Below are 16,696 nucleotides of genomic sequence, written 5' to 3' on the forward strand. Positions count from 1 at the left end.
GGTTATGTATGAAAATGAGAAAATTCTCATATTGGCTTTGATGCATTGAGATTTGGATGTGACATTTATAATCATTCCAGCTATGATATCGATAATTTGTTGGGGATTTAATTAGGAACTAAGGCATGAGTTGTCTAGTTGAGTTAGGGAGAGAGGTAGTGGAAATGGTTGGCATACTCTTGTTAAAGACATAATATCCATCACCCAAGATATCATTATTACAAACATAAATTAGGGGCTTATGTTGAATAAGCATGAAGTATCAAAACCCATTATTTCACTTGTATTAAGCTATGACCAATGTCACAATTTAAACCAAAAATGTTATACTTTTGTCGGAGAAAATCCATCACCCAAGTTATCGCCATCAAAAAAAGAAATTAGGTGTTTTTTCAAGAAATCATCAAACCACAAAATCCATTGTTTCATTCATCTCAAGCTATGGCCAATGCTACAATTCAGATAAAATGCTATAAAAAAATGTTAAAGAATTGGAATTCAAAGAGAATTAGAGAAAGTGAAAGTAATTTTCCCATCAAACTAGAAAAAAATCAACCTCTTATGAAGCCCAAGAGTAAGTAGCACAATTGTCATTTCGTTGAAATCCTACATAGCACACACTTCAATTGGACAACAATTGTTGCATGTTTGTAACAACAAGATCATCATTGTTCCTTAATATATCATGCATGCATCTAGCAAAACCCTTACTAACCCTAAACTCATTTTCTTTTCTTTTCATTTTTGTTTGTTAGGTTATGTGAGTCCCAATATATTGGCACACCTAACGTGTAGCTTAAGAAGTTGTCAAACACCAAGGGATTGCACACGACTAGGGTCACACCAGCCCTTCGCATGGTTGGACTTTTTCCCATGGAATTTCAAACCAATGACCTTTACACCATGATGTGCCTTAACACAACACCATGTCACCCTAAACTCATTCACAAGTGCTGAATTGAATCAAAATTGAACCAAAATGCCTTTTTTCCTATCCATATTTTCCACTCCACAATGGCTTTAATTTAGCATGATGCTACCTTAACATATTCACCACTTTTTTAATTTTCTCAGTATTTACTATGGTGATATCCACATTTGGCTTGATGTATTCTTCATCAAACCAAGCTTATTTTTTTTCCAAATTTCTCTTTACTATACAACTTCAAATCTTCTTCTTCATATAGATCTATTTGGGAATGTGTTTTTTTTCTCTAAACAAAATAACTACCTGATTCCCTTACATATGAATAATTGTTAATCATAAATGCTACCAAACATAAAACTTTCCACTAATATTTAATCATTTAGAAAAAAAATTTAATACATTATTCATAAATCTTATTCAACAAATCCTCGCTTAGTTATCCACTCACCATTCAACCACCTTTTGTTATTTTGAAACAATGTCTCATCTTAATTCAGCCTCTCTTTCATCTGCTTTAAAAATATGTTAGTAATATTACAATGTATAATTAAATATCACATGGAGTAGAAAATATAAAAAAAAAAATTATCCAACCTATAATAAGGGAGTTGTTTTTAGTGCGACTTTTTGGACATTCCCGTCCTTGAATCTAGTGGAAACATTTGAGGTGAAATCTTGATTTGTGTTATTTAAACTGGTTTTTTGACTATATATATGGATTCAACACTCTTTGGCACCCTCGAAAACCCCTAGGGCACCTCAATTGTGCAGAAGTTACCTATCAAACTTGTGATTTCAATCAATTGCTACCTGATTTTAGAGAAATTAGACCAGAAAAACTTCCAAAAAATCGCAATATAGACAACTCATATAATTAGACAAAGTTATAAGTTGATCACATATAAATAGAAATGTGGTTAACATAAACTTTGATTTGATGGGATGGTCATGTGGCTTCATGATACCTTTTAACATGTGATTGTCCCGGTGGGCAAGAGCTAACCAACCTGCCATAGGGCATTAAATAACTGCTTACATGCAGGTTGGTTAATTGCAGGCTGATTAAGTACATATTGTGGAAGAATGACTGTGACTTTTACCCACTACAAAAATTTTAACCAGCCTGCATGTAAGCAGGCATTTAATGCCCTATGGCAGGCTGGTTAGCTTTTGCCGTCCCGGTAAAGACAAAAGAAAACACATTATCTACATTTCCCATGATTATGACATTTGGAAAATGACATGCATCGTTCAACGTAATATATTATGATTAGGACTAAACGTCATTTTCATTTTTCGGTGACCGTATTCTCACAAAACAGCCATGATTTGCTATTTGATTATGTTCACTATTTCGGAGTTTATAATTATTTTTAATAGCATAGGAGCAAACATGTTTTAAATTTTTAATAATAATTAAAATTTAAAAACTTTTGGAGCAGGAAAATCGAAATAATCTTTTATATCAAATTAAATGATTTGATAGTAATTATAGAGAAGTCTTCTTCAGGTGAGTAACCAGAGTACTACAATATAGAGAGGTTAGGGAAGTAGGTACACTGAAATTAAACTAAGAAATTTACATTAGAGGAGTGTCCTCTTAACCTAACAGTGAAGCATGTTTATAGTTTTCTTGTTTTGTATCTTTATTATTATCCAATTGTAATTAGTTAGTTACAAAACATTTTATTACAGTTAAATTTCCTATTTGTCGAGGATTGGTTTGAGATAGACTCGGTTTTAAAGGTGGGTTTGATAGTATTATTGAATTGTGTTTTTAATTTAATTGAAAAGGAAAAATAATTAAGTTTTTAGGTGTGTTTTTTTTAAATAGCTTTTCTATAATTTTAATTTAAATATTCAGCTTTAAGCGTTAATTTAAGTGGTTTAGAAGGAGATGTGAAGTGTTTTGATATTTTTGCTAGTTGTTTCTAATAATGTGTCTGATTCTCTTTGACTCCCTTGGGTTTTACCATCCACAAAATCTAGGGAAGTATTCTTGTTTGCAAAGAAAATTTTTAAGTGGATGGTAGAGATTTGACATCGATGAAATATGCTAGAATAATCATAATAATATATAAAGGGTTAAGATTTATCTCCAACTTTTATGGTTTTTTAGTTAATTTATCTCAAATAATTAATTAAAGAAAATGTCATATCAACACAGCGTATTGGGCATGTGGTATTGATATGCCATGGTATAGTAAGAAGAGTTATTTATAAATTAAGAATTTCCATGGTAAAGTGGGGTGAATCTCCATAGTTAATATGATTGTTACATTTTTTTTAAATGTATATATGTTTAGCTCATATATTAATTCTAATAACAATTTAAAATAAATTTATAACTTAGGTAACTTTTACGATTTTTTTTTTGGCCACTGTCAAATGTACAATGGGGTAAATGTTTTGATGGAATATTCCGAGAGCAGAACACCTTAGTAGATTTCCTCTCCAAGCATTGGTCCTCGATTCATCTTGGGTGTATACATTTTGATTGTCTAGTGCAGAGTTTTGTGACTAGTTTTGGACACTTCATTTTTGCTTGATGCTATGTCTTCCCCTGATCTGGTGTTGTTTGTGGACTCTATCTCTTCTAGGGTTCTTCGCTTTCATATGCAGTCATATTTCTATGCCTATGTGTCTGTTATCTATTGGATGGGGCTTTTTTCTAGTTTTATCTGATGTACATTGTTTATGAATTAGTTGGTTTGTTTAGTCATTGTTTCTGAATTAGTTGGTCTATTTAGTCACTATTGCAGGACCTGTTTCTTGAATGGATATAGAGCACCTCGCTTGATGTAACGACTTCATTTATTAATGCAAAGTCTGTTGTTTTTTCTCCGTGAAAAAAAAACATTTTGATGGTTATCATGGATTGATATATATCTACATTTACCAACCATTTAATTTATATGGTTGCACTAATTTATTATATAAACAATTGTGTAAGTTGATTTTAAATATTTTTATTGCTCTTAATTTTATTAATTGTATATTTTTCTCGAATTACATTTTAACATTTTTTTAATATTTAGTTCTATTAAATTTAGAATAAGGAAAAATATATGTTATGCATATTTTAAGATCAAAATAATTAGTGTATTCATATAAATTAAAAAATGTAAATATGCATTTGTCCATCATAGTCATTAAAATATTTAACTCATAATATATCCGACATAGTAAAAAAACAACATGTAATTTTTAACCATGAATATTCTTAACTTGTAAATAGATTTTGTTACAATTTCATGTGCAAATACCATCACTCATCAATACCACATGCCCAAAAAACATAACCCATTTCACAATCAAAATATTTGATACATATTTTAACTTAATTTAATTTTAGAACATTTTTCAATTACATTGAAAAGAAAAAGGGGCATAACTACTTTTGAGATAAATCTCAACCCTCTATCATGACTACTACTAAGAGTATATCATGGATATTCCATAGAGGTTAAACCTTACCATCCATTTATTAGTTATTGATAATTAAATAAAAATTCTTGAATCCTTATTACAAAAGAAACACATCTATCGATGTAAATATAGAAACAAAAATTGACTTCTCAATCACTAGCTGAGGATCATCGCTACCTTTCCTCATCAAAGGAGATAAATCTTTGCTTCTTAGTATCTATATCTTTGAAATCAAGAATTGGAACTCTAGTTGAAGGAATTCTAGCTCAAGCCCACAAAAACCCCAAGTATGAAGTAACCTTGTTTAAAGTAGGGGAGAATATTATGTATATGAGGAACCATGCCCTCATAAGAAAGTTTATGGGTCTCTATCCTTCTAAGAAGGATGTTTTCCAACATATAATATTCAAGTGGAAGAGTAAAGGTCAAAATACTAATGGTTAGATGGAGCTAAAATTAAGCTCGAAGGGTTTTTTATAGCCATTTTTCATAGTACATTGGATAGGGAAAAGGTATTTAAGGAAGGTCTTATTTCTTCAACTTTGCAAGCATGCACCTCAGGTATTGGATAGAGAGGTTTTCTCCTAAGAATGAAACATTTACCTCAGTGTTAGTTTGGATATGGTTATATTCACTCCCCCAAGAGTTTTGGGACGAAACGATGCTCAAAGGAATTGTCATTGTTCCGGGTTGCTTTTTTAAGATCTCAAACATTACAAAAGTGACCAGGTATACTTCCTATGCTAGACTATGTGTGTACATAGATGCTCTAACTAGTAAATGTCTATTCACTTGGAATCGTCAAATAGGAAGGACTCATTAGATTGTTGTTAGATTGGATCAATTCTTGGTCTCTAAATCTTGGTTTTAATCATACAAAGTGATCATGATTGAAATCCTCCCCTTATCTGGATTGGAACATTGATTTGTTATGTTAATGTGGGAAGATGGAGTCTAACAAACATCCCACCCTTTCCCATTTGATAAGTTTTCTCCGGAGCACCCAAAATTCATGCCAAGTGTGGCCCGGTGGTGGAGTGAAAGCATAACCATTTTTAGGACTAAAATGTATTAGATTCAATAGTTCCTAAATTATGTTAAGGGAATCATACAAAAAAGGAATAAAAAATGCTTCAGACACTGTTTTGAAGAAAATTGAAGTTGGAATAAGATCCAAAATGTTCTAATCCAAGACGGAACCATTGAGGCCCTTCTCAAATGAAAGAATATTTAAGACAAGAACTACATAAATATGAAATTCAAGAAGAAGCCCTATGGAGGCAGAAATTAAGAATTAGATGGTTGAAAGGAGGAGACCACAATACTAGTTTATTCCATAATTCTCTCCTTCAACAAAGAATCTTCAACTGCATTTTTTCTCTAAAAATAAATCAAGGGCTCAAAATTGAGAAGCGTGAGGGCATAGAAAATGAATTACTCACACTTTTATTCTTCCTTTAGGAACCTGATGTGGATTTCTCCTTCACCGCTCAAATATTATGGAATCCATTCCTCTTATGGTCACAATAGAATATAATAGTAATCTAATGCAACCAATATCTTTTGAAGAGGTTGAGAAGGTAATCAAAGATGTCGCTTTAGAAAAATCTCTGGGCTCTAACAACTTCACCACAAATGTCTTCCAAGCTTGTTGGCACATCATTGAAAAATATATGGAAATCAATGGAGGGGTATATGTAGTCAAGTTCAAGGCTTCAAGTATTTAACTCAACTTTCCTTGCTATCATACTGAGGGATCAAGAGGCCAATACTACATATAAGTTTTGTCCCATCTTTCTATATAATGTTTTTTATAAGATAATTACAAGGCTCATACCTAATAATATAAAACTACTTATGAAATCCATTATATCATTCGAATAGGGTGGATTCGTGGTAGCTTACAAAATCCTAGATGGAATTATTCTTTCCCATGAATTCATTGATTCATTAGAAATGTATAAACACCCTAGGATGCTTAACAAATTAAATATGTATCTAAGCTATAATTTTCTTTCGAAAAGCCTTCAAGCCTTTGGATTCTATAAGGAATGGATATCATGGATTGTAAATTTGATTTATTCTACCTTATACTCTATCTTCATTGATGGATATTTTTCTAAGCCCTTCAATCCTTACTAAGTTATTCATCAAGGGGAACCTATCTTTCCCTTCTTGTACATCATTTTGTTAAAGTATTGGACCATTTTTATCAAATGAGAAGTCTCTACCAACTACATTCAAGGAATCTAGAGTCTTTCTCCTATCATGGACCCTCTCTCCCACCTCCAATTTATGGGAAACACCCTCCTACTGGGGATCCCAATGGCGAGGGAAGATGAAGCCTTTAAAGCAATCTTAGAAACTATTTGCATTTGGATAAATAATCAATAAATATAAGACCCAAATCTTCTTATTTAATAACCATGTGATCATTCAAAGGAACATAACTCATTTCGTGGGTTTTCAATGAGCATCCCTTCTATCTAAATACCTCAAAGCCCCCATTGGATAGAGCCTAGAGAAATACCTCTTGGGAAGATATTCCCATTTAACTTGAAGCTATACTTGTTGGCATTATGTTTTCTGGTATGACTGTATGTTACAGATGTTGTACTTGATGGCAACTCCAGTGGTAAGGCTCTCAGTTTGTTGGAAATTAAGAAGGACGCAGGAAATCGGTTCAGAAAGTCTGTCCCCGCAGGTATACCATGCAGAACCCGCGTCCAGGGATGCCGGCCAGCCGTTCAGGGGGTGCGTCTACCCAGTGCACACATTTCAAGACAGAGAAAAGCACATGGGGGTTCCTTGTGTGGTATCTAGCCGACGGTTTTGTGTTTCTATGGTGTCGGCTCGTGGTATTGTTCCATGTTTTGGGGAGGAGCTTGCCTATATAAAGCAAAGGAGTTCATTTGGATTTGGCAAGTCTTGTGTTGAATATCTTATGAGGGCTAGATCTGGTCTAGATCTAAACAAGGCGAATCTACTGATGGACCGAGATCTCTTCGGCGCATGTTCAGATCTGTGGATCTGATTGTCTGGGTTACTTCTGAAGTCTTGAAATCATCTATGCCCGGAGGGACGCAGGTGCAGTAAGGGTTCAGGTGTGTCCGGGACGCAGGAGCGAAGAGTTTCAGGTGCGCCGGACGCAGGCGCAGAAGGGTTCAGGTGCGCCGGGACGCAGGAAGTTCTGTAGACTCAGTGCGACGGACTCAGGCTAGCAGTTGAGCAGAGTGCGTCCGGGACGCAGGCCAGCAGTTGAGCAGGGTGCGTCCGGGGACTCAGGCCAGCAGTTGAGCAGGGTGAGTCCGGGACTCAGGCTAGCAGTTGAACAGGGTGAGTCCGGACTCAGGCTAGCAGTTGAGCAGGGTGCTTCCTTCTCTTAAAATCTTTGTTTATCATTGTTGTGTTCTGGGTTTGGTCCTATTATTGATCTGGTTACTTCAGTTGATTGGGTGTTTCAGAAGGTTGTTTGAGCTTCAATGTTGTTGTTGGGTCCAGTATGAAAATTGGATGAAATATGGCCTTTCAGTTTATGGGTTGTGCTTCAGTGTATCCAGTATGAAAATTGATGAAACGTGGTACTTGAAGGAGAGAAGATTGTAGGCCGGCGCCTACGTACTAGTATCTAAGCTAGTACAAGAGCTAAAGGAAATCTTTGGAGCATTGTAGCAGGTAGTAGCCTGCGTACTAGTAAATGGATCGGCTAGTACAAGAGCAAAGGGGATTGTATCTCCCGTACTGGTATAAGGCTGCACCAGTACAAATATTGTAAAAGAATTTTCTTATTAAGAAGAAGATTGAGATGACTTGCAGCAGGTGGTTTTTCTCCCGCATTGGGTTTCCACCTTAAAAAAAAAAAAAAAAAGGAAAAAAAAAAAAAAAAAGATTTATTAAATTGCTTGATAATACTGATTCACCCCCCCTCTCAGTATTATTTTCAACAATTGGTATCAGAGCAGGTCCTTCAGAGAAGCTTGATCGCTTGAAGGTAGATCGTTCATCATGAGCAACTACGAGAAAGAAGCATCAATCAGGCCACCTATTTTTGATGGGACAAATTTCAATTATTGGAAGGTAAGAGTTACTGCATATCTTCAATCTCTTGGTACAGAAGTTTGGAACATTGTAGAAAAAGGCTATGCTTTTCCTTCAGCTACTCCTACAAATCCAGCTGAGAAAAAGCAGTATGAAACAAATGCAAAAGCAGTCAGTACTCTATTAGGAAGTATATCCCAAACAGAATTCATGAAGGTCATGCACTTCAAATCAGCAAAGGAGATATGGGACAAAATGATCACTAGCTATGAAGGAGATGAACAGGTAAAACAAGCTAAACTTCAAACTCTCAGGATTCAATATGAGACTCTCAAGATGTATAATGATGAAAGTGTGGCTAATTATTTTCTTCGGGTAGATGAGATTGTTAATTGTATGAAAAATTTGGGTGAAGAAATAAAAGAGACTATAGTAGTTCAAAAGATTCTAAGATCATTATCCCCCAAGTTTGAATCTAAAGTATCTGCAATAGAAGAAAAGGAAAATCTCCGTGTTCTCACTATGTCTCAGTTACATGGAATCCTAACTGCTTATGAAATGAGAAAGGGAGGTCCATCAGACAGAAGGGAAGCTGCTTTTAAGGCATTAGGCAAAGAAGATTACTATGAAGCAAGCCATGTTCCAGAAGAAGAGGAAGAAGAATCAAATTTTGTCAGAAATCTTCAAAGGGGTTCTGGAAGGTTCAGAGGTAAGCTACCTTTCAAATGCTTTGCTTGTGGAAGAGTAGGTCATTATGCTGCAAAATGTCCTTATAAGGATAAAGGAAAAGAACCTGCTAGATGGAACAGGAAACAAAGTGCAAATAAGAAAAGCTACTACACCCATGAAGATAGTGATGGCTTATCAAACAGTGATGAAGATGAACAAGGTAATAAATATAAGTTGTTAATGGCATTTGAAGATGATGATTATGAGGATGTTGTAGATGTGGATAATCTCTATGATGAAATTACTAGACTCAAGAGATGCATAGAAGAAAAGAATGTGATCATTGATACTTTGCAATTTCAAATTGATGAAAAGGAAAAACATCTTGAAAAACTAGAAGGTGAAATTGTTGGTCTCAGAAAAGAAATTGAGAAAACAAAAGCTATTAATCTTAAGTTTGTCAAAGGATCTGAAACTTTGGATGAGATTATCAATGTGCAGCGGTCTCCTCTAAACAAGACAGGTTTGGGCTATAATGGAGAAACCTCTCAAGCATCCACCTCAAAAAGTTATCTTGATGCAGCAAGAAGAAATGAGCAGAAGAACAATGAAGATAATCAGGTAAAGCAGGGACGAATTACAAACAGAAACTATCAGGGACAATCCATCCTAAGGGTGAACAAAAGCTACAACCAGCCACAGGTAAAATCTTCTCAGTTTGGTTCAAGAATAGATGAAAATAGAAATTACAATCAGTTGGCTGGTAGATTCAATAACCACAGAAGCTTCTTCAATGGACAATGCTTTTCTTGCCATAACTTTGGTCACAAAGCAGCTCAATGTGTTGCATATAAAACAATCATGACTAGGGAAGCTCAAAAACAAAGAAGTATGACAGGGATTACAAAGAGGACCTATAACAACTTTTCGGTTCTTGAAAATGAAGTTGAATGTTCTATTTGCAATAATTTTGGTCATGAAGATTCTGAATGCAGGAGCAGGTTTCAGGAGAAAAAGGAACAAGCCACAAGCACCAAAACATGGAGAATAAAGGAACCTCAAACAGAAAGATGTGGGATAGCATTTTATGCAGAAGGACAGGAAAATCTATGGTACATTGACAGTGGATGTTCGAAACATATGACAGGTGATAAAGAAAAACTTGAATCTTATTCTACTTTAGAAAAGGGAAAGAAAGTTTCTTTTGGAAATGATACTCCTGCAACTATAAAAGGAAAAGGTATTGCTCCTTTGAAAGAAAAGGTCAAGGCTGGAAATGTTTTGTATGTTGATGGATTGAAGCATAATCTACTAAGTGTCAGCCAGATGTGTGATCAAAAACCGAGGTTATTTTCAGATCGAATGGATGTCTTGTTCGTGATCTTGATACATGTTAAACAGTACTCAAAGGCAAAAGAACTCCAAATAATCTGTACATATTTTAAGAAGGAGAACAACAATGCTATCTTAGCAAGGATGAAGAGCACTGGTTATGGCATCGAAGGTTGGGACATCTAAGCTTCTCACAAATAAGGAAAGCATGCAAATATCAGGCAGTTCGCGATCTTCCAGATATCAAAATTCTTGACAACACCATATGCAGATCATGTCAGTTTGGAAAACAAACCAGGACTAACTTTCCAGAGAAAGAGGGATCAGCTAGCATGCCTCTTGAGCTAGTACATACAGATACATGTGGCCCATTCAGGAAAAGAACACCTAGAGGAGAGGAATACTTGATATTATTTATTGACGATTTCTCCAGGTTTGTCTGGTTAGGACTTATGAAGCACAAAGATGAAGCATTCGAAAAATTCAAGACCTTCAAAGCCTTGGTTGAAAATGAATCAGGTCACAAAATTAAGTGCCTCAGATCCGACAGAGGTGGGGAATTTACTTCAAATGAATTTTTCGATTTCTGTGATGAACATGGGATAAGGAGAGAATTCTCTACAGCTAGAACTCCTCAGCAAAATGGAGTTGTTGAAAGAATGAACAGAACAATCCAACAAATGGCTCGTGCTATGCTTGATGAATCAGGAACTCCCGCAACTTTCTGGGGTGAAGCTGCACATGCTGCGGTTATTATTCTCAACAAAACAAATGTCCGGGTGAACAGCACTCAAACTCCTCATGAGCTCTGGAGTGGTAAAACTCCTTCGGTAAAGCACTTCAAAATCTTTGGGAGCAAATGCTATATCAAGAATACTGATGAGCAGCTTGGCAAACTTGAACCTAGAGCAGATGAAGGCATTCTTCTTGGCTATTCTCCACATAGCAAAGCATACAAATGCTACAATAAAAGACTTGGCAGAATTGTTGACAGCATTGATGTAGTGGTTGATGAGAAGGGTTATATTCCTAGGCAAGTACATCATGAAGATATAGAAGAAGATGAAGGCTACCCTCAAAGACAGAATGATGAAGAAGAAGAACCCCAAGGAGAACCTCAAGAAGAACCAGAGGAGCAGACAAGAATAGAAGAGAAAACTCCATCCAGATATGTTCAGAAGAATCATCCAGAATCTCAGATTGTGGGGCAGAAAGAAGCAGGTGTACAAACAAGAAGAACAGTTGCAGAAGCCTCAAGCTATTTGGCATTACTCTCCTCTACTGAACCACAAAATGTGAAAGAAGCATGCAAAGATGAATGTTGGGTAAAAGCAATGGATGAAGAACTTGAGCAAATCGAAAAGAACAACACTTGGGAGCTGGTTCCTAGACCAAAGGATAAGAATGTTATCGGAACAAAATGGGTCTTCAAAAATAAATTGAATGAAAATGGAGAAGTAATTAGAAACAAAGCCAGACTTGTTTGTAAAGGGTATGCGCAGCAAGAAGGAATAGACTTTGAAGAAACTTTTGCTCCTGTTGCAAGACTTGAGGCCATCCGAATGTTCCTTGCTCTCTCAAGTTTTCAAAACTTCAAAGTATTTCAAATGGACGTGAAATCAGCCTTTCTGAATGGAGACTTGGAGGAAGAAGTGTACATTGAACAGCCAGATGGGTTCATTCTTGGAAATGATCCAAATCTTGTATGCCGATTGAAAAAGGCTCTCTATGGTCTCAAACAAGCTCCAAGGGCTTGGTACTACCGGTTGGACAAATATCTTCATCAACAAGGCTTCTCAAAAGGTTCAGCAGATAGCAATCTGTATATAAAAATTGAAAATGACAAATTACTAATACTTGTTGTGTATGTAGATGACATTATTTTTGGCAGCAATGAAGAAGCTATGAGTCAAAACTTTGCCTCGGTCATGCAGAAAGAATTTGAAATGTCCTTGCTAGGAGAACTGACATATTTCCTTGGTTTGCAAATCCAATAAAAGGAAGGAGGAATCTTTTTATCTCAAACCAAGTATCTCAAGCAGATTTTGAAGAAATATGGCATGGAAGATGCAAAACCAGTATGTACACCCATGGTCACAGGATGTAGTCTCAGTGCAAATGATGAATCTGCAGCAGTACATCAACCAACCTACAGATCTATGATTGGAAGTTTACTATATTTGACAGGTACCCGACCAGACATCATGCATGCAGTTGGAATAGTTGGAAGATTTCAGGCAAATCCGAAGGAGACTCATCTTCAGGCAGTAAAGAGAATTTTCAAATATCTTCAAGGGACTCAAAATTATGGCTTATGGTATCCTAGAGATACAGATCTTACTCTTCATGCTTATACAGATGCAGATTGGGCCGGAAGCGTGGATGACAGGAAAAGCACAAGTGGTGGTGCGTTCTTTATGGGTTCCAGACTGGTATCTTGGTTCAGCAAGAAACAGAGTTCGATTGCCTTGTCTACAGCTGAAGCAGAATATGTTGCTGCTGCATCTTGTTGCACTCAACTCCTTTGGATGATGCAGACTTTGCAGGATTTTCAAATCACTTGTACACCACCTATCCCCATCTTATGTGATAACACAAGTGTAATCAGCATCTCAAAGAATCTGGTTATGCATTCAAAAACCAAGCACATACCAATCAAGTACCATTTTCTCCGGGAACAAGTGCTTGAACAGAAAGTCAAGTTGGAGTATGTTCCTTCCAAGGAACAAGTTGCTGATATTCTTACCAAACCATTGCCCAGGGACACGTTTGAATACCTCAGGCAAAAGCTGGGGGTTGTTGATGCATCATCTTGTTGAACTTCTTCTTATTGGTGGTACAGGCTCAGGGGGAGCACATAATGCATTGTTGGCATTATGGAGAAGGAGATCTTGGAAATAGCTGCAATATGTCTCTATCTCTTTCCTGGTGGTGCGTTGCTGCAGATCTGGTTCATATTCAGGGGGAGCATGAGCTTAGGGGGAGCATACCCTTTGCCCTTGATGTCAAAGGGGGAGAATGAAGCTGAAGTTTGTAAGGTTGCCATCAAGTCCAAAGGGGGAGATTGTTGGCATTATGTTTTCTGGTATGACTGTATGTTACAGATGTTGTACTTGATGGCAACTCCAGTGGTAAGGCTCTCAGTTTGTTGGAAATTAAGAAGGACGCAGGAAATCGGTTCAGAAAGTGCGTCCCCGCAGGTATACCATGCAGAACCCGCGTCCAGGGACGCCGGCCAGCCGTTCAGGGGGTGCGTCTACCCAGTGCACACATTTCAAGACAGAGAAAAGCACATGGGGGTTCCTTGTGTGGTATCTCGCCGACGGTTTTGTGTTTCTATGGTGTCGGCTCGTGGTATTGTTCCATGTTTTGGGGAGGAGCTTGCCTATATAAAGCAAAGGAGTTCATTTGGATAGTGCAAGGGTCTTGGGTTGAATATCTTATTTGGCGAGATCTAGTCCAGATCTAAGAGGGCGAATCTTCTAATGGACTGTGATCTCTATGGCGCATGATCAGATCTGTAGATCTGACTGTTTGGGTCTGTTCTGAAGTTTTCATATCATTTACATCTGAAGGGTCGCAGGTTCAGCGAAGGGAAAGTGCGCCGGGACGCGGATACTGTAAAGGGAAAGTGCGCCGGGACGCGGATACTGTAAAGGGAAAGTGCGCCGGGACGCTGATACTGTAAAGGGAAAGTGCGCCAAGACGGAGTACAGTAGAGAGAGATCTGCGTGGGGACGCAGGGCGATCAAGTTTCAGGTGCGTCTCTGAAGCAGAAGGACGCGGCGCGATAATGTTTTCAGGTGCGTCTCTGTAGCGAAAGACGCGGCGCTATAGTATCTTTGGGTGCGTCCCTGAAGCAACAGAACGCAGAGCAGTCACAGAAACGGTGCGTGGGCACGCAGCGGAGCAGAAGGATATCTGCGTGTGGACGCAGAGTAGCAGAAAGTTAACGGCGTCTGGTCGCAGGCCACAGAAAGAAAAACTGCGTCTTTGTTTTAAGATGTTCTGTTGATTGAATTTCTCTGTTGATAAGGTGTTCTGGGTTGGTTCTGTTATTGCTGATCTGATATCTGTAGTGGTCTATATCTGTTATGTACTTGTTGATCATATGATGCTTTATGAAAAAAAGTAGGGGGTTGTAGCTCCCTTCCAGGAGTAGACTGGAAAACGAGAAAGAGAGAGAGTTGTAGCTCTCTGCAGGTTGTATCCTACGTACTGGTAAAGGACTGCACCAGTACAAAATCATTGTAAAAGAAGTTTCTAAATTGAAAGAAGATAGAGACATATTGCAGCAGGTGGTTTTCACCCACATTGGGTTTCCACCTTACATCTTGTGTTCTTTGGTGTGATTATCTGCTTTTCATGCTCATTATTTTATGGTACTGACATGCAAAAATAATTCAAAGATCAAATAAGGAAGATTTATTAAATTGCTTGATAATACTGATTCACCCCCCCTCTCAGTATTATTTTCAACAATACTTTCAAGTTGTACCTTCCATTTCATGTCTCTTCCTAGCCAAATATTGTTAATTAAATCGATTTTTCATTTTATGCCCTTGTATCTATTCTTCATTTTGGCGCGATCCATGAATGTGACCAAAAGAATAAAGAATATACTATAATATTTTATCTAGGGAGACACCCAAAAAGAAATGAAATGGGCATTAGTATCCTGAGACGAGTTATGTTTTCCAAAGAAATAAGGTTGCCTAATATAAGAGACCTTGTCCTAGTGGGAAAGGCATCAGCAACAAAACTTTGGTGGTGATGGATAAAGAGTAAAATGGAAATTTGGAAAGACATATGGCATGCCAATTATAGTCCTCACATATGAGAAAATTCCTTGGTCCACTTGGATGGGGAGTACCTAGGATTACTCATATGGAACAATACCTAGGAAAAAAGAAACATAGTTCAAAACCAATGTTTTTTAAAGGTTTGCAATGGAAATTCAATATTATTTTAAGAAGACATGTGGTAATAGGAACCTATCTTATCCTAAAAACAAGACTTAACTCCAATCAGACAAGCAATCACGAATATTGGGTGAGCAAATATTTACCAACACTAGGAGGTCCAGACTATTAATGAAGCTCAAGTTGGATTGTGTAATTATATTTCCTGTGAGCAATGCCCTATTCATCAAGGGGAAGGAGACAAAGGAAAAATGGATGGGATTATCCATGGATTATCAATTATTGACTCATTAGAATAAATATGGATGATGAGGATGGAAATGGGATTGTTATCTCCATGTTAAGGAGGCTTACAGAATAGTCATTGGTTAGCCCCTAGCAAGTCAATCTCGCAATGGGACAATGTGGAATCCAGAATTGTGGTAAAAAATCTCAACCTTTCTATGGATACTCAAACTAAAGAAAACCTTATCCAGGGATAAACTTATTCAATGGGGGTTGTCTTTTGTGCCATGAAAATGAGGAAAATTGAAACCATATTTTTATATCTTGTAGGGAATATGATTAGCTATGGGATATAGATGTGATTCTCTTCCACCAATTAGATAGATCTATATAGATGTCTTTGACATGTTACATCAATGGATGAAATATCCTTTTGAGAATGGAATTCTCAACCTAGATTGGAATTCATTCCCGATATTTTTTCTTTGGAATTTATGAAAGGAAAGAAATATGAGAACATTTAAGTCCAAGGACCTTACAATGTTGCAAGTATGGGATCTAATTCTAAAAACCATCAAATAAATGATTGGAATGATAATGTGGACTCCTGAAGCCAAAAAAACTTCAAAGTTAGAGATGTTCATTATTTAGATACTCAATATTATAAGTTGTATGAATTGGTCTAGTCTCCAATCAAGCCCCAAAGTAATCCCCTCATCAATAAATTGGTTGAGTTGGAAAGTCTCATTATATTCCTTCAATTGGTTATTGATCATGGATCCACTTACTTCATCGTTGAAGGAGAATCACACTTATTAACAAGCAATTTGAAAGGTTAGAGGTGGAACCAACTCACATAGGATTTCAAAAGATTAATGACTTACCATAGGAGTTGCTAAAGTGGCTCAATTACTTAAAGAACTCCTATTAGTCATCCCCCAACATATTAAATGCATAGGGAATGCATTGGAAAGAAAGTTGGCCAATGAAGGGGTTACCCAAACCCAAACCCTAAAAATGTGAAACTTGTAGAAAGAAATATTGTTCCCACTCATTTATTATTGTACTTCAATTTTGTCTAAATATCTCAACTCCTCTAGTGGGTTATCAGGCCTGAGGAGTGGTAAAGTCCTTGGGAAGGAGGGTGAGGTGG

Source organism: Pinus tabuliformis, chromosome 7 (genome assembly GCF_031772625.1).
Source record: "Pinus tabuliformis cultivar Carrire ecotype Pingquan chromosome 7, CPIR1, whole genome shotgun sequence".
NCBI lineage: Eukaryota > Viridiplantae > Streptophyta > Pinopsida > Pinales > Pinaceae > Pinus > Pinus tabuliformis.